The following is a 20,112-nucleotide window of genomic DNA, read 5'->3' as shown; positions in this document are numbered from 1 at the left end:
GACTGTGTGGTGTGGTCCTACCTATTCTTTGCTCTGACTAAATTTGGTCTAGGGGACAACTTTATAAAATGGGTTAAAGTTTTATATGATGATCCTCAGGCTGCTGTCCTTACTAATGTGCTACGGTCAAATAGCTTCTCTATGCACAGAGGTACCAGACAGGGCTGTCCTTTGTCCCCTCTCCTATTTGCACTCGCTATGGAACCACTGGCCGAGGCCATCAGAGTAATTAATGCCTTCTATACAGGGTCTGCTCATTTGTGACGTTCATCATAAAATAAGCTTGTATGCTGATGATGTTCTGATGTTCATCTCTAGCCCAGAGACTTCAATTACATCTCTTGTTAATATTATTGAATTATTCAGTGAATTCTCAGGCTACAAGAGGAACTTAACTAAATCAGAGGCTATTCCACTTGGTAGCCTTCATTCTGTACATATTACCCCCCCCCCCCTTTCCTTTTAAATGGTTTCCCTCAGGTTTTACAAATCTGGGTATATTTGTAACTCCTAAATTCCAGCAAATGTACAAAGCCAATTTTGTTCCCTTGTTTGATACAATAAGACAGGATCTGGAGCGCTGGAACTCTCTTCCGATTTCATGGTTGTGTAGAATATCCCTCTTGAAAATGAATATTTTACCTAGACTACTTTACCCAATCCAAATGATCCCAGTCTTACTCTCCAATAAGGTAATACAAGATGTAAATGGCTAAGTTCCTTCATATTGAGTAAACGCAAGCCAAGAGTTAATATTGGTTCTGCCCAATATTAGGCTTTATCAGTGGTGTGCCCACCTATGTTATATTTCTGACTGGATCACAAATTATGACAAATGATGATCACAAATGATGACTCCTCTATTTGGTTAGACATTGAGACTTTTCTTTCAAAATATATCTTACTGGATCTTTTATTTTTCAGAAGTTTCAAGTCTGTAAAGGATAACTGCAATAATCCCATTACACTTAACACACTCAAAGCATGGAGGTCAGTTCAATGTTTTTTGGGAAGAACCAAACTAACCTCTGCTCTTACCCCAATTGTTAACAACCCAGATTTTGGTCCAGGATTGCTGGATGCTGGCTTTAACTTTTGGCTTATTAAGAGCATAGGCAGACTAAATGTTTTTTTTTTCTGGTCAGATTTTATTGTCATTTGAACAGATGGTTGAGAAATATCGACTCCCAAAGCAGGACTTTTTCCGCTTTCTACAAGTAAGAAGAGCACCACCTTGATTGGCAACCCTGATGTGTCTGTCATTGTCAAAGAATGCTTTTTTCCCACAAAGTAAAATGTCTGTAAGTTTGTTTTATGATGCTTTAAGGTCCTTTTCTACTGTTGACACAAAGAGGGTGAAACAAGTGTGGGAGAAAGAATTGTCTGTTACTATTGACGAAGAGATGTGGGAGGACATTTGGACATATGCAAAAACAATATCTATCTGTAATCGTACTAGAGCAATCCAGTTAAGAATAATACACAGATTGCATATATCCCCAAATCACAGACATGCTTTCAGCACCTCTTCCTCTTCTCCTCAGTGTCTTAAATGTAAAACTGATACAGGCACCCTAACACATTGTTTATGGTCATGTTCCAAATTAGAAAGATACTGGTCTGATGTTCTGCAAGAAATTGAAAAAATCCTAGGGGTCAATCTAGAATTGGACCCAGTTTCTTTACTAGTAGGCATGTTACTTCTGTGGGTAAGAGGAGGCTTTACAACATCCTTACTTTCACAGCGAGGAAAAACATCCTCTTACAGTGGATTAGTGATAAGGTCCCTTCAGTTAAGATTGGCATAAGATACTATTTGAATGGGTGCCATTGGCATATCTGACATGCACATTGCATTCTAAAACAGATTAGTTCTACAAAGTACGGGAACCTTATCTAAATGATCTAGAACCTGATTTATCAGCTATTATGCTACAAGGATTTTCTTAGAATGGTGGTGATCTATTTGTTTCAGAATTACACTGTACGTTCCATGTGTTGGACCTAACTTCTTTGTCTTCTCTAGGGTAGGGGGCAGCATTCGGAATTTTGGATGAAATGCATGCCCAAATTAAACTGCCTGCTTCTCGGGCCCAGAATATATGATATGCATATAACTTGTAGATTTGGATAAAAAACATTTGGATAGAAAACTCTAAAGTTTCCAAAACTGTTAAAATAGTGTCTGTGAGTATAACAGAACTGATTTGGCAGGCGAAAACCTGAGAAAAATCCATTCAGGAAGTAGTTTCTTTTTTGGTTTTGTAGTTTTCTATTCAATGCCATTACAGTATCCATTGACATAGGACTCAAATTGCAGTTTCTATGCCTTCCACTAGATGTCAACAGTCTTTAGAAATTGTTTCAGGCTTGTATTCTGAAAAATGAAGAAGTAAGAGCAGTCTCAATGAGTCGACCCTAAAGTGTCAGAGAGCTTTTCATGCGCGAGACGGAGAGAGTGCGTTTCTTGTTTACCTTTTAAATTGACGACATTATTGTCCGGTTGAAATATTATCGATAATTTAGGCTAAAAACTTTTTTTTTTGTCTTCCTGTTTTGACTGTGTTTGAGCCTGTGGATTACTGAAGAAAACGCGCGAACAAAACAGAGGTTTTTGGATATAAAGAGACTTTATCGAACAAAAGGAACATTTATTGAGTAAATTAATGTCTGCTGAGTGCAACCATATGAAGATCATCAAAGGTAAGCGATTAATTTTATCTCTATTTCTGACTTGTGTAACTGTTCTACTTGGCTGGTTACTGTTTGTAATGAATTGTCTAGTGGGCTATGTTCTCAAATAATTGTAAGGTATGCTTTCGCCGTAAAGCATTTTTTAATCTGACACCGTGGTTGGATTCACAAGAAGTTAATCTTTTAACCTATGTAAAATATGTTTTGTTTTCTGAATTTTTATATTGAGTATTTCTGTATTTGAATTTGGCGCCCAGCAGTTTCACTGGCTGTTGAAGAGGTGGGACGCTAACGTCTCACGTACCCAAGAGAGGTTAATTAAACTGAGCTTTTGTGTTTAATTTCTGTCTCTATGTTCGTTTAAAATGTATGTATTGAGAGATGCAATGACGGGGATGGGGTGTGAGTGGCGGGGAGCGGAAGATGATGTGTATATGTATGTATGTATATATATGTGTGTATGTATATATGTATGCAGGTGTGTGTACGTGTGTGCTGTTTTTTTTTGCTTTGTCTTTGTTGTTGTATCTCTTAATATGGGTGAAAATTGTGAAATTCCAATAAAAATACTGTTACAAAAAAAATTAAGTTAGTCAAATTAGATAAGATTCTGCTACCATGGAATGGACAACACCTGTCTATTTGTGGAAAAATCACCCTGATTAATTCTTTAGTCATATCCCAGTTTGACTATTTACTTATGGCTCTGCCTACACCTAACGACTTGTTTTTTAAATTATAAGAGCAAAGAATATTCCACTTTATTTGGAATATTAAAGCATTGGACCACTCACTAAATGCTTCAGTCATACAACAACTATACTTAAATCCGAACTGGTTCTCTAGCAGATTAGTAAGAATGGCTCACCCCGTGTTCAAGAATGGCCTTTTTCCCTTCATTCAGATTATAACCTCTCCCTTTCGGTTATTTGAAAATGAAATAATCTCCAAAATATCACTATTTTTAAAACAAGCAATAGAAAGCTGGTTGCAATTTCAATATTATCCACCAGAAAAAGACTGAATAAATATTAGAACAAATATTATGGTTATACTCAAATATACTAATTGATTAAAAAACAAATCTACTTATGAACTGATATACAAAATTACGGCGGATTCAAAACTGAGTTTTTCATAAAAAAATATTATACAACCAATAGAATGCTATATATACGGGGGATACAACCATCCCATACAATCTCTGCAGATTTTGCTGCGATTAGACAGAATCATTTGTTTTGGTACTGCCCATATGTATCTTGTTTTTGGTTGCTTGTTCAGGAAAACCAACATTAACTTGGAGCTGACTCTGCAAATAGCACTACTGGGTGATTTGAAAAGTCATAGTCAATCGATAAATAATACAATAATACTCATAGCAAAAAAAAAATCTTTCCTTTACAATCTGTAGAAACTATGAGAATAGAAAGGTTCAGAACTTCAAAACTGGATGGTCTTCAGAGATAGATGGGAGGGGTTGAGGGTAGCTGAAAGCTGGGACTAAAAACAAACAAAAGATAACTAATATATGGTGTCTGTAAAATGTATATAGTATGTTTACGCTGGAATTTGAAGCCTAAATATTGTTGTCCATTTGTTTACTCCAATTTGGGGATAGGTGGTATGGTTAGGGGAAAATAATAAAATAGTAAAATATATTTCAAATAATATATATATTTACAAACATATATATATATATGGGGAATTGGAAATAATGCAGTTACATTGATAGAAGCCACAATCTATCTGCAATATTTAAGCTGAGAGCTGATGCTCCGGTACCATTTGCCGGACAGTAACAGAGTGAAAAGTCTATGGCAGGGGTATTCAACTCTTAACCTACAAGCAGTGGTGTAAAGTACTTAAGTAAAAATACTTTAATGTACTACTTAAGTAGTTTTTTTTGTGTCTTTACAATACTTTACTTTACTATTCATATTTTGAACAACTCTTCACTACATTCCTAAAGAAAATCATGTACTTTTTACTCCATACATTTTGCTTGACACCCAAAAGTACTCATTACATTTTGAATGCTTAGCAGGACAGGGAAATTGTCCAATTCACACACTTATCATGTGAACATCCCTGGTCATCCCTACTGCCTCTGATATGGAGGACTCACTAAACACAAGTGCTTTGTTTGCTTGGTTTGTATATGATATCTGAGTGTTGGAGTGTGCCCCTGAAATTGTGCCGTCTGGTTTGCTTAATATAAGGAATTTGAAATGATTTATACTTTTCTTTTGATACTTAAGTATATTTGAGAAATTACATTTACTTTTGATGCTTAAGTATATTTAAAACCAAATACCTTTAGACTTTTACTCAAGTAGTATTTTACTGGGGGACTTTCCCGTTTACTTGAGTCCTTTTCTATTAAGTATGACAATTAGGTACTTTTTCCAACACTGCCTACGAGGTCTAGAGCCTGCTGGTTTTCTGTTCAACCTGATCATTAATTGCACCCACCTGGGGTTCCAGATCTAAATCAGTCCCTGATTAGAGTGTAACAATGAAAAAATGCAGTGGAACTGGCTTCGAGGTCCAGCGGTGAGTTTGATGGGTCTATGGCTTAGGTGTCTTTGGAAATATTTCGGGCCTTCTTCTGACACCGCCTGATATAGAGGTCCTGTATGGCGCGGAGCTCGGCCCCAGTGATGTACTAGGCTGTCCGCACCATCCTATGTAGCGGTTGAGGCCGGTGCATTTGGGAAAGGGAAAGGTGGATACCTAGTCAGTTGTACAACTGAATACAATCAATTGAAATGTGTCTTCCGCCATACCAAGCGGTGATACAGCCAGTCAAGATGCTCTCGTTGGTGCAGCTGTAGAACTTTTTGAGGATCCGGAGGTCCATGCCAAATCTTTTCAGCCTCCTGAAAAGAGGCGCTGCCGTGACCTCTTCATGACTGTCTGGGGGTATGTGGACCATGTTAAGTCCTTAGTGATGTGGACGCCAAGGAACTTGAAGTTCTCGACCCGCTCCACTACAGCCCCGTCAATGTGGATGGGGGCGTGCTCTCCCCTCTTTCTCTCATAGTCCACAATCAGCTCCTTGGTCTTACTGACGTTGAGGGAGAGGTTATTGTCTTGGCACCACACTGCCAGGTCTCTGACCTCCTCCATGTAGGCTGTCTCATCACCGTTGGTGATCAGGCCTATCACCGTCGTGTCGTCAGCAAACTTTATGATGGTGTTGTAGTCATGCGTGGCAACTCAGTTGTGGGTGAACAGGGAATACGGGAGGCAACAAAGCACACACCCCTGAGGGGCCCCCGTGTTGAGGGTCAACGTGGCGGAGGTGTTGTTGCCTACCCTCACCACCAAGGGCAGGGCCGTCAGAAATTCCAGGATCCATTTGCAGAGGGAGATGTTCAGTCCCAGGGGTCCACAGCTTGGTGATGAGCTTGGAGGGGACTATGGTGTTAAACTCTGAGCTGTAGTCTATGAACAGCATTCTCACATAGCTATTTCCCCTGTGTCTAATGTGGCTGTAGAGTGACAGGTCTTTTTTGGTGCAGTACTGCTGTGCCACACTCTGGCTGGCTCATGCACTGCTGCTCCTGAAAGGGGCCACATATGTTGACTGAGCAGGCTCCATCTGGGCTGTGCAGATGGAACCCAGAGAAGCAGTAGTTATTGTCACATGACCGTGGCTGAACTGTGCGGGTGGGGAAAGGAAGGGGAAGCAGTGTGCTCTGGCTCTGTTCTCTCCCCCCCTTACTCTCGCTCAACAACTGAGGCCATTGAGAAAGCAGGTATGAAGCTACTTTGTTGCCTAAACCTTTGCAAGGGCCAACTTCTGTATCTTACTTGTATTTGGCATGTACTTTTTGGAGTCTTTTCAGTGCTTTACTCTGTGTGTGTGGTCGTAAGGTTAAGCTTTGTTTTTGTTTTGTTTTTCTCAACGTTTTACACGACCCTTTTGTAAAGATGTAGATTACGGATTTGAAAGATGGGTTCTGGTAGTACAGCATCATTTGTAGGAGTACTAAACATGGATTAGAGAAGTAGTTGTGTTTTTTAAAGTTTGGTGAAAAACTAAACTTGCGCTAAGTAGGCACAAGTACTGCGATTGAGATACTGAACTGTGCTGAAATGTCAAATGGGATTGTCCTGATTTTGGTGATATTTCTCAGCTTGCCAGGTGCGACCCTAAAAGAGCTGTGAGGTAGATGCTGAGAGATCTACGTTGACAAAGGAACGCCACGCTGCCCCAGATCCAGAGGGGACTAGTGAGTTCTATCTATGCTATAATCACTCTCACATTGGCCTCATTTACAACTACCACTTGCCCACGTAACAGTGTGTGAATGTGATTAATGTAGCATCTTATTTGATGGGACTAACAGCTGTAATCTTCCAGGTGAAACTGTTGACATTGGTGTGGAGAGGCCAGAGGATTCCTCCAGGACAACCATGGAGAGTAGGGGAGTCAGTCAGGAATCAGAGGCAGGAAAAAGACAGCCTAACCCCCCCTATGTGACACCCACAGGGGCCAAGGGGAAGAAGGCTCTGAGTGCTAAATCGCAGGTCAACAAAAAAGCTAAAGCCAAGATGACATCCGTTCATGGCTCTCACTGGCTCCAATGGTTTTATTGTGCATTAAAAAAAAGCAAGAGCAGACCCTCAAAGGACAGGTGGTTCAGCCAATAAACTGACCAAAACCCCTCAAACCCCTGCAGACAATGGTAGAGAAGCTGTTGCAGCAGGGATCTCAGATTTACAAACTCATAGCTCTCCATCTGAGGACTCTCCAGCCAGGACACGGTGTGCATGGAAGACTATGGGCAAACCTGCCTCCAATCCAGCAGTACTGAAGGTAATGTTCATCTTAACCCAGAACATGAAATGTTGTCCTTTTAAATTATGACTGGTGTCCGATTTCATTAGAGTCTGTTCTAAAGCTTTTTAACGGGAACGGAGCAGAGTTGAGCATGGCAGGCATGTGGATGGAAAACACAATGGCCCCCTCCCACATGAAGCTACCTCCGAGCCTTAAAATAAATAATATTGTCTCTACCAAGTCACATCCAGGTTAGTCATCTTCCTTCCTGGTAAGACTGTTCTTCTACGCTGTCTCTCATGTCCACTTTATTTAGTGATGACATACTGTGCCAGCTTGAACCACCATCTGCCACTTCTCCGTCCGTATGTGTCTGCAGGGTCTAGGAAAAGGAAGAGGAAGATGGGAATATACAACTTTGTCCCCAAGAAGAAAACCAAAGTGTTGAAGGTAAGAGACCCATCCCATTTACTCTATTGTAAATATTTGTGTAGAAATGCACTGTGGCTGAACTTTGATTCTCTATAATAGTGTCTGAATGATTCTCCCCTTCTCCCTGCAGAAAGACAGCCTAGCTACGAAGACAGAAAAGCAAGAAAGTGTCAGAAAGAAGAGAGAAGATCTGACACACAGAGAGATTTGTGAAAAGCAAGAAAGCCATGCACTGTTAGCCAAGCAGTGTGTAGAAAATGGATTTAACCAAAGGAAGATTTAACCAAAGGAAACAAAACGGAGAAAGAGGACATCAGCAGTAAGCAGGAATACATTGAATTGACTTTGGAATCGCTAAATCTGAAAGCCCAAGATGAGCTGTTGTCTCCTCCTCTCTCAGGTAACAGTTTACCTAGAGATGAGTTAAACATTTCGTCATGAGTTATGAAATGATACTTGTACAATACATTAATATGCTGTACATAATATCTGTTTTGTTGACCTGGATGTTGATTTGTGTTATTTTGCAGGCTTTCCAGTTGATGGTGAGGTGACAGAGACGGACCTGTCTGAAGAGCTCCCTCTGTGATGCTGTCGCATGGAGACCCCATGCAGTGGGGAGAGCCTGTCCCAGACTGAGCACACCTGCATGGCCACAGAGAGGGTGGATGGTCTGGTGAGTCTGACCTGCTCTGAAGCAACATTTCCCTGGTCTTGCGCACCAGATATCCTCCCCAAAGTTTGAAAGTGTGTTGAGCTAATGTCTAAACAACCCTTATTTCTCTGCTTCTTTCTATTTATCTCTCCGTTCATCTCCTCCCTACAGGTGAGTCGATCCGTCCAACACAGTGCATCTGCTAGTTCTGTGTGAGGACCACAGGTCAAGCACCAGTGATGCCCTGCCTGTGGCCTCTTCTGCAGGGCGGTGAGTGGAGGAATACAGCAGGGATAAACCAAGATAGACCTGATAGGCTGACACACCTGTCCCATTACTTTATTGTGGTTGTTAATTCTTAAAGCACTCTGCTTTGCCTTTACTATTAATATTTGACTAATCATGTATGTGTTATGCAGGGGACCTTCATGGTGTGCAGACCGTATGGCAGCATCTCTCACCGTTTCCACAGTGGCTGTGCCTCAGTCATCAAGGCCCAGAGCTTTTATCCCCACTGTGGGAAGGATGCCACCGGGGCCCAGGAAGTCACTGTCCCCAAACCTGAGCCCGTACTTCCTCTTGTGCCAGCTGTTTCCCCTGTGGCCCCTGTTCCTGCTGTGTCCACCTGGCCCCTCATTCACAGGCCTAAGAAGACCACTGAGCTTGAGAGGACTCTGGACACCTCCCCCCAACAACAGGTTATTTAGACTTTACTCTTCCATTCTTAATTTGATTCCCTCTATCCTAATCTGTGTCTCTTTCTCTCTGCATTAGTGCTAGCATTGATCATTTGCTTGGGTATTTAGCTTAATATGTAATGGTCATGATTGCTGTATGCTGTCTTGTACTAGCCTGAAGAGACAGCCTTTAGGTGATGGAGAGAAATCAGCTAAAACGTCACTGGAGAGCATCCTGATGGCCCTGGATGAGGAAAAGTAAGGTTAAAATTTAGCTATTTTTAAAGTCATTACTTATTAGACTTTTAGCAGTTTGGATGAGATAATACAATATAATGAACACATAGTAGGTCCGTAGTCATTACTGTTTCATGTCAATGAGGACCGTAATAGGCACTCTTACAGATGTTTCTGCTGCATACCAAGTGATGTACTGGAGCTAGATTTCTCTTTTTGGTATTTAGTATGAGGCCAAAGAAAGTGAAATATCACACGAAGCAACTGTACATCACTGCCCATCACGGGGAGCTCCAGAAAGTCATCCATCTGCTGGGTAAGAACATGCCACATCTCTCCAGGTTTCATTTGTATGCCTAGTTCATTCCTCTTGGAGCAATCCTCTTCTAATATTTTAACTTGAATGAAAAAGTAAACAACTTGTTGATTTTATTTTATTTTCACGATATACTCTATTGTCCCCGAGGGGAAAGTTGTCAACATGACTCAAAAGGTAATTTACCTCTTTGTTCCAGTGGATGGAAAGACCCCAACACCCTGATGGACCGTCAGAACAAGAGGACCCCTCTACATGCTGCAGCAGCTGAAGGACACCAGGAGGTCTGTCGCATGCTTGTCCAGGTGAGGAGATGTACTCTGACGTATAGCAGGTATTGGCTCTCTCTTCACATTATAATCACTTGGCATACAAGTGTAGCAGATGACTAAGTTAGCAGCTCTGCTGCATTCCTGTCCCTCACGCCAAGTAAAATGTATTTGCTTTTCGGGGTCAATATTGACAGTGCTTCTTGAGTACGTTGTGTTTACAGTGCAGAGGGTTGTGAGTTTCACTCTATTATACAGTGCATGCATACAGGTGTAAAAGGTTTCTGATTCCCCATCCCGCTTAGGCTGGAGCTAACCTGGACATTATTGATGAGGAGCAGAGAACCCCCCTGATGGACGCCTGTGACAACAACCATCTGGACACGGTCAAGTACCTGCTGAGGGCCGGGGCAGCGGTCAGCTATAAGGTCAGTGTGTGGAGCAGAGTTCATTGATCCCCCCATAGATAAGCCATGATCTTCTGTCAACCCCACCAGCTGTGTTACCGTTCATAAGACAAGACTTTCGCTAAATGAGCTGGACCTCTGGTGTACTGTAGATGTTAAGTGATCAAGCTGTTTTATGTCCATGACACGTTCATGTCTTAAACTGTTAACCACATGCTGTAGCAGCTCAAGGTCGGTGTTTTGGGCCTCCCGAGTGGCACAGCGGTCTAAGGCACTGCATCGCAGTGCTTGAGGCGTCACTACAGACCCGGGTTCGATCCCAGGCTGTGTCACAGCTGGCCATGACCGGGAGACCCATGAGGTGGCGCACAATTGGCCCAGCATCGTCCGGGTTAGGGGAGGGTTTGGCCGGCTGTGAATTGCTTGTCCGGTCGCGTTCTAGCGACTCCTTGTGGCTGGCCAGGCGCCTGCAAGCTGAATTTGGTTGCCAGCGTGTGTTTCCTCCGACGCATTGGTGCGGCTGGCTTCCGGGATAAGTGAGCAGTGTATGTGTCAAGAAGCAGTGCGGCTTGACAGGGTCGTGTTTCGGAGGACGCATTGCTCTCGACCTTCGCCTCTCCCGAGTCCATAGGGGAGTTGCGGCGATGGGACAAGATTGTAACTACCAATTGGATATCACAAAATTGGGGAGAAAAAGGGGTAAACATTCTTTTAAGTTGGTGTTTTTTTAAACAGCCATGAACAAAACCAGTGAATAACATTTTGATCTTCATCTCCTCTCAGGATATCAAGGGCTCCACCTGTCTGCATTTGGCAGCTAAACTGGGACATTACACCATAGTGGATAATCTCCTGTCCAAGACATCCAAACAGGTCAACTGTCAGGTAGTTACCCATCCATGCTCTGCTCCTTCTTCTACTAACAGGTCCAGTTGAAATGTTAACAGCTTTATTGAAATCGTCTATCCATAATTCACGCGTACTATCAGCTAGGCTTTGGCAGGGTGAGTTGGAGGTCAGTGCTGTTGGAAGACAGTTTAACAGTCTGCCTATTAGGATGTTCAATATATTGTGGGTGATATTAAATGGATTGTAAAACTCCTGACCTTAATGGGAAAGCTAGAGACTGAAATTGCTCCTCACTGTTGTCATGATTCCAGGTGATTTACCATGTTTTGCCTTGCATTGTTATGCCTTCAAACTGTTAGTAAGTAATGCCCTCTCAACATTGTGTGCAATAAGATAATCCAAAGCAGAGGTTTCAAACCCTTTTTCACGGAGTAACTACAATGTTGTTGATCCATTCTCAGTTTTCTCCTATCACAGCCATAAACTCTGTAACTGTTTTAAAATCACCATTGGTCTCATGGTGAAATCCTTGAGCGGTTTCCTTCCTCTCGGGTAACTGATTAGGAAGGATGCCTGTTTATTTGTAGTGACTGGGTGTATTGATACACCGTCCAAAGTGTTGTTAGCAAATTCACCATGCTCAAAGGGATATTCAATGTCTGCTTATTTTTGTTTTTTTACCCATCTACCAATAGGTGCCCTTGTTTGCGAGCCATTGAAAAACCTCCCTGGTCTTTGTGGTTGAATCTGTGTTTGAAATTCACTACTTGACTGAGGGACCTTGCAGATAATTATATATGTGGGGTACAGGGATGAGGTAGTCATTCATGTATGAAACACTATTATTGCAAACGAGAGTGAGTCCATGCAACTTATTATGTGACTTATTTACTCTTGAACTTATTTAGGCTTGCTTTAACAAAGGTGTTGAATACCTATTGACTTAAGACATTTCAGCCTGTAACACAACACATTGTGGAAAAAGTCAAGGGGTGTGAATACTTTCTGAAGGCCCTGTAGCTGCGAGCAGCAATAAACAGTGTTCACAGGATGTCAAAAAGGACACTAGATCAGTTGGAAAACAAAGTCAGCACTATATCACGTAGGAACTATCTTCCTTTATGTGTAATCATGAGTCTAAATACAAAATCTGTGTCGTTTCAGATCGGTATGAATAATCCAGATTTTTTCTTTCTTCTATCCCCTCAAATAAAGGTTTCAGTTTTATAAAAACATTTTTATTTAGTTTTTATATTATTCAGTTTTAGTTTCAGTCTTAGGGACAGAAAGTAGCCTATCCGTGGGAGGTTAGAAGCCAATTATGTATAGTTTATGTGTTTTTTGGGGTGTCACTTCTTTCCACTGAGGGGCAGTAATGCATAAGGTGATGGGTCAGGTCATAGGTTAGGTTTAAAGGTAGACTCAGTGAGATTACGCAGATGCACCAAGTAAACAGTAGTAGTGGGTCAATTTCCGCAACAACCAGGGGCTATTTTCCCGATAGCGATGGAAGTTAGGCTTACGAGTGTTTTAAAGATGCATTGTTCCTAAAACGGCAGAAGATGTAACATGCACTTCCCAGAACACCATGCAGGGAGAACGTTTGCTAAGTGCGTTGGAACGTGTGCTGATACTGATAGGATCGAAAGAAAGGCAGTGCTGCTCTCGGATCAGCTTTCTCCCTTAAAATCTTCTCATAACATAATCATTTATTCACAATACTGATGACGGATCACCTCCTAGAGAGATATCACCACCTATGGCAGCAAATATTGAGACAGATTATTCTAATGTTTACCGAATAATAATAGTCCACTAAATCACAGATTAGGCACATCCATTGTGCACATGTTGTTGCACATGAAATAACTATATTGAGGCAAAAATGAGCAATGAGCAAAAATAAATCCATCAATTGAACATGAAATTGATTTCAATATGATTGAAATATGTAGGCCTATACTATTTATCTTTTATTGCAGTCATCTTGATTTTTGTCCTTCGCTTGTTTGTAACAATTTCAAAGACATTGGCAACCTTGTATTTGTAGTCAACTTTGTTCTGAAGTTATCATTGGTAAAAGAGAGACTGATAACATCTTGATTCTGTGTTTAGCGGAGATCTTCTGTGTATAAAGTGAAGCGGAAGGGCAAAAAGCCTTTAACAATGCACTTAGCTGTTGTGTTCATCTCAATGACGTGTTCGAGCGGATCACACAATCCACCTTGCCGTGCTGCTGCTCCAGTTTCAACTGTTCTGCCTGCGGCTATGGAACCCTGACCTGTTCACCGGACGTGCTACCTGTCCCAGACCTGCTGTTTTCAACTCTCTAGAGACAGCAGGAGCGGTAGAGAAACTCTGAATGATCGGCTATGAAAAGCCAACTGACATTTACTCCTGAGGTGCTGACCTGCTGCACCCTCGCCAACCACTGTGATTATTATTATTTGACCCTGCTGGTCATCTATGAACATTTGAACATCTTGGCCATGTTCTGTTATAAACTCCACCCGGCACAGCCAGAAGAGGACTGGCCACCCCTCATAGCCTGATTCCTCTCTAGGTTTCTTCCTAGGTTCTGGCCTTTCTAGGGAGTTTTTCCTAGCCACCGTGCTTCTAAACCTGCATTGCTTGCTGTTTGGGGTTTTGTACAGCACTTTGAGATATCAGCTGATGTAAGAAGGGCTTTATAAATACATTTGATTTGATTTGACTTTTGTCAAGTCGATCGCTGCCTTTCACAGTGTGTTGCATTCTGAACTTGACCAAAGACATGACTAAAACAGGAACCAATTAATGATTTATGTGTTCAGTGGATGTATACAAATCAATGTGATATTTGAGTCTCTCTGTCACTAATTGTTTGTACAATGTACACGCAATATTATATTATGATTTCAGTTTGTGAGTATGTAATACGGGAATGTGAATATGTGAATTTCGACATTCTAAATAATTGGATGTTCTAATTTGACAGCCATGTCTAAACTACATCAGGAGAGAATTTTTGACGTCCGGGAAACATTTAAGAAATTGTTTGCAAAGTTTGCAAAACAAATGGCCACTGGGATTGATGCAAATAATCATGATATCATTCTGCCAGGTAAGCATAGGCTATTCGTAGTTAACATTTAATTGAGATGGGTTTTGGGGAAACCTTTTCAGCTTTCAATATATGTAGTTGATTTCCTACTAAGTTCAATACATTTTTTTATATTGTTGAATTTCGTTTTAATGTCTGGATTCCATGGTTCCGTCCGCATTCTCTGCAACGCAGAATTTATAGGGCCCTATTTAGCCTTACCACTCAAATGCACCCAATATCTGCGGTGCTGCTTGTGGCAACATCATCTCACTGAATCTACCTTTAAATTATAAAGTTAATCTCAATTTGACCCGCCAGATTCACAAGCTTCAAAACCCCATTAGGAAAAAAAGCTTAAACCCCATTCGATTTTTGCCCCCCCAAAAAACAAACTGAACGGTTAGTTTTATTTTGGAGACAAATAATAGTTTCAGTATAGTTTTAGTTTTAGTTTTTCACACGGGTTTTGTTAATTATTTTATTTCAGTTTACTTGTTTTTTTTCATGATTCATTTTAGTTTCAATTTAAGTTTACTTTAATGAACTTGATTGGTTGTGCTTGGTTTCAGGATGATGATGGGTGGACCCCTATCACCTGGGCTAGAGTACAAGCACAGAGAGCTGGTCTTACTGCTGCTCTCCAAAGGGGCTGATGTTAACATCCGAGACAAGGTCAGTACTGTATAGGATGCATGCTGTTCACCCTACTGTACATCCCATCACCTTACCTACCTTCTGTTCTCACAGCCTGAGGAGGGGAGGGGAGGCTAGACACAGGCAAGGTTACAGTGGGATGGATCCCATGGGGTGCATAATGTTCCGGTCTGCACGTTTCACCTACAGTACATGGTGTAATCCAAGTTAAAGGGATGCTTCAGAATGTCACCTTGGGCGTATACAACAAGAAGTCAACTTACTTCTTTGAGGAATTAACAACTTAAGTCATAACTGCTGTATTTTTTGTAAAGGAGAACATATCAATTGGTCTGTATGAGTATGATTTCTTCCTCAAACGTTTTTATAGTGTATATGACGTACTGTATGCTGATACACTTGACATAAATGGCCCATAAATATAACAATGTATCTTCAAGATACAGTAGCCTTTAGATGCAACGTTGTTTCTGTGGTGTGTGGGGAAGGTGTTGGTCCTGGGTGTGTTTTCCATGTTGACTTGTGATCCCTGTTCAGGAGGAGAACATTGGCCTCCACTGGGCAGCCCTGTCTCCGGTGACATTGCTCAGATACCTGCTTGATGCCAGATGTGACCTCCATGCAGTCAACGTCCATGGGGACTCACCTCTACATATCGCTGCCAGGGAGAACCAACTGGAATGTGTGACGTGAGTAGTAAGACAGTCTCCATTCTCCCAGAGCTGCAGCATGACACCAGGTTGTTCTTGAAAAATATGATTTGTTATCAATAGCCTATCCCACCTGGATTTTTTTCAATATTATCATAAGCGCACTAACCTGCAATGAGACGAGTTGTAGGTATATAGCCTAGATACATTTATGGAAGGAACCTGTCCACACATAGATGCACACATCCAGAGACAGTGGCTGCGCTAGACTGGCCAGTGGGTGGCAGTCATGCTGCTGACCATAGCCATGCTAGGGATGTGAGAGAGAGCCCAGCCACATCCAGTATGATGTCTACTCCTCCAGACTGCTTCTGTCCCGAGAAGCAGACGTGAACCTGAGGATCAGATAGGGGGAGAATCCTCTGGACTGCTGTATCTACAACTCCAAGGTGTGGGCGGCCCTGAACACCAATAAGAAGCTGACAGATGCTAGGAGAATCATGGAGAGAAGGTCCTTAGCAGGTATAACAGCATGGTGTACCTTAGGGAGGTGAGAGGGAACATGAAGGGATACAATTTTGTCTGATTACTGTAAATGTGTTGATTATTTGTCGTCCTCTCTGTCCTCTTCAGGGACATCTCTCGGGGGTATGAGGCAGTCCCCATCACCTGTGTGAGTTGGGTGGACAGTGACTCCTGTCCTGATAAGTACAAATAAGTCCCTGACAGCTGTGTCACCTCCCCAATTATTATAGACAAGGACATCACTCATTTACAGGTGAACCTCCAGTGCTCTGTGAAACACATAGTCATAGTCCAATCCCATCTTGTTCTGCATCATTAGTTACTGTGGGCCAGACAGTCACACAATTTCTCTCGATAAGTGTTGTTTAATGAAATCTCACTCTCCTTCTATTTCAGCATTGCGGATGTACAGATGACTGCTCTTCAAATACCTGCATGTGTGCCCAGCTCAGCCTGCGCTGTTGGTATAACAAAGCAAGTACATAACTACACCAAGGAAAAGTTCACATTACAAGGTGAAGTTAATGCTTTCATGTATTTCAAATGGATATTATGGACTCCCATATGTGATGTGTTATATGACCTGTAAAGTGTATTGCTTGTGGTTGTTCAGGAGGGGCTTCTGCCTCTGGAACTCTGTCAGAAGGAGCCTCCGGTCCTGTTTGAGTATAACCACGCCTGCTCCTGTTGGAGGAGCTGTAGGAACCGTGTGGTTCAGAATGGAATCCCTGTAACTGGGCCTCCCTACACCACCATCATCTGATCAATCAATCAATCACATTTTATTTGTCACATGCGGCGAATAAAATGGGTGTATACTTTACCATCAAATGCTTACTTACGAGTCCTTTCCCAACAACGCAGAGTTAAAAAAGTAAGAAAATGAGCAAATAAAATGTCTATCTTTTTGTTATACAGTTTCAGCCAACCATTAAAATATCAGTTTCTCTGAACACTTGATCAACTATGGCTGCACTGTCTGTCTTTTCAGTTAGTTGGACTGGATGTATGTCTTCTCTTGTCTGTTTTCGGGGCTTGGCTGCAGCTCTATAAAACCCAGAGGATGGGCTGGGGTGTGAGAGCACTGCAGGATATTCCTCAAGGAACTTTTATTTCCGAGTGAGGCACTGAATGTGACATTTTATTGAGTGTTTGGAAAACTGCCCAACCATAACTATGATAATGTCTTGGTATACAAATGACATGAGCCAATTGTGATGTCATGAACAGATAATGTTAAAACAGGATTTGTAATTTTCAGTTCTTCACTTCATTTCAATGTTGTGATTACACAGATTATATACAGCAGTCTCTCTTTATAGTACAGGTATGTGGGTGAAATCATTAATGATGCAGAGGCAGATGGCAGGGAAAATGACTCGTTCCTTTTCACCCTGGACAATAAGGTGATTTTAAATTACATCTAGGAGAATCTCACATTGTTATTGGTCAATGGTGTATTCCCGAATGTAATATTGTTAATGTGGCATCATTTTTATACTTTTGTATACCAACGGGCGGGGCTGAAGAGCACACAATGCCAATGTCAGAGACAACGTTCTTTTGATACATGTTCCTCTTACAGCACGCATCCGCTGCATCAGCTTTTAGTTTGCTTGATGGCTATTTGGTATACTAAAGCATATTGAAAAATGGACTATTTCATGACTGTCTATGCTACCTCCTCACAGGAGGGCTCAACATGTCAGCCTTTACTAATTGTATTAATTGAGTGAGTGATTGGAGGCATGGCATTTTACTTTGATGCAGTAGATTTTACAATCTTATGTACTGCACTTGCTTTATGCAGGCCTACTTTTAATGTACGATGTCTTTGAGTACCCTGAAAGGCGTCTGCCAAATAAAATGTATTATAATTGTATTTATTGCTTCATCTACTGTTGTGCAGGTGGGTGATGTGCACTGTATTGATGCGCGACTCTTTGGCAACATTGGCTGGTTTATAAACCACCTGCTAGCAGTCCGAGTGTTCACCATGCAACAGGACCTGCGGTTCCCGCGCATTGGCTTCTTCTCCAGCAAGCCCATTCAGTCAGGTGATCAGATTGAGTGAGAGGCACAAAACATATAAGACAATCATTGAATAGATTGTGTCTTTTCTATGTGGTATTAATGTTGTGCTATATAATCAATCAAAAAACTCAAGGAAAAGGCTCCAGTACATTAACACGTGCTTTGATGGCTACCCTGTGTTCCCCCACTCAGGTTTGATTATGGTGATCACTTCTGGAAGGTCAAGAGCAAATATTACAGCTGCCAGTGCTGTTCCCCAACGTGTAGACACTCGTCAGCCGCCATAGCCCAGGGAGCTCAGATCTTAAAGAGGGTGGCCAGCCCATCCCCAGCCCAACAGTCAAGTTCCCATTCTGCCAAAACACAATCATAACACCCCCATGCCACCTCTGTCCTCCCTCAGCCACCGTGGGGGTCTCTCACTCTCCCCTGACCACCACTATGTCTCCTTTTTTAAACGGAGACTGATATAAAATCTATTTTTTTGTAGATTTGCGGACAGAAATCAAATGCTAAGGGTAGCCCTAGACTAACAAATTCTCACCTTTTCCATGTCTTCTTTTTTATTAAGTGCACAGTAAAGTAATAAAGTACATTTTAAAACATGATTTATTTCTCATATTTGTTGATGAGTATTCCAGTTTACAAGAAAGCTAGGCGTAGCAAATGCCAGTTAATGATGGCCTATATTAGCCTAGGATACGGTCTAGTTTTGTGTTATGTTATTTAACATGCCTAATTCTCTATTTTAACCATGAATAATATGTAGTATATGTTATTCTAGCTATTGAATAGTTTTGACACCAGTGACGATGATAGAGATTCAGGTAGGCTATAAGGCTAGTATTGAATTTGATGCAACCCTCACCCCACCCATTTAGCTGTATAGCACCACGCAAGACAATAAGCAGCTGTTCATTTTTGCATATTGAAAAATAATAATAATTTCAGCTCAGTGTTTAGCATTTACCAAAGAATAAACAGCAGTCATATTCTGCTGTAGCCTCGGCTACCCCACCCGGTCATGATAACCCAAAACGCAGCAATACTTGAGAGGGAGGGAGGATGCCCAGGACCACAACATCTCAGGAGATTGCGGATGCTATTGAATGACAAAAATGAATAATGATTAATTTTGTTGTCCTTCAAGATTTCTACATTTGCATTGTTTGATGCGATTTATCAAGCAACTTCGGTGATTAGTCTGCTCAAGGGGGAAAAAACGAGAGAGAAGCTGCTTCCCTCTTTCTCCCTGGTGCTATGGATACAGAGACGATACAGGTGGAGCCTGGCGTCTTTTTAGTCACGTGTGCCGATTCATAAGGAGCAGTGGCTGGAGAAAGTGGTTACATTATACATTGCCTGAGAGCGATTTAGCGGAAGCAGAGGTGCCAACCTTGTGTTTTCTCGTTACACCGTGCCCGAATTAATAGGAAGATTATTGGAACGGATCATGTGAGGCACCTCGTTTTCATAAGGAACGTGGGGTAAGGTAATACAAAAGAAAAACTTAAACGCGCAATGGCAAATCAATCGAGGAGGATAAACCAGATAAATGCATCTATTTTATTTGGACCTTAATTGTAAGTGAGCTATGCAGTCATAGCCCGCCTTATGGCATGCGTTATGCGAATGGTGCGAATTGTTATTGCTCGACATTTGTACATGTTAAACTGGCTGTTTTTAAAGCTTAGCCCAGTGAAAAGGGATAGGCTATAGGCTACGTATATGTGGCCATTCAGCCAGAAGAAGACCCATGGACAAATATTTGACATGGAAATATAAACTTTCTCCTTCAGGTTTCATTACATTTGAAAATCTTGACAATTGAAAGCA

The 20,112-nt window shown here is 41.6% G+C and overlaps 1 pseudogene; it reads left to right on the top strand.

The window, feature by feature from the left end:
- The first annotated feature begins 7,388 nt into the window (after nt 1–7,388).
- Nucleotides 7,389–18,649, top strand: LOC120063573 (annotated as a pseudogene).
- Nucleotides 18,650–20,112: the final 1,463 nt, after the last annotated feature.

Source organism: Salvelinus namaycush, chromosome 18 (assembly GCF_016432855.1).
Source record: "Salvelinus namaycush isolate Seneca chromosome 18, SaNama_1.0, whole genome shotgun sequence".
In the NCBI taxonomy this organism is placed as follows: domain Eukaryota; kingdom Metazoa; phylum Chordata; class Actinopteri; order Salmoniformes; family Salmonidae; genus Salvelinus; species Salvelinus namaycush.
Note: the sequence above shows the minus strand (reverse complement) of the source record. Positions and strands in the feature narration are given on the sequence as shown.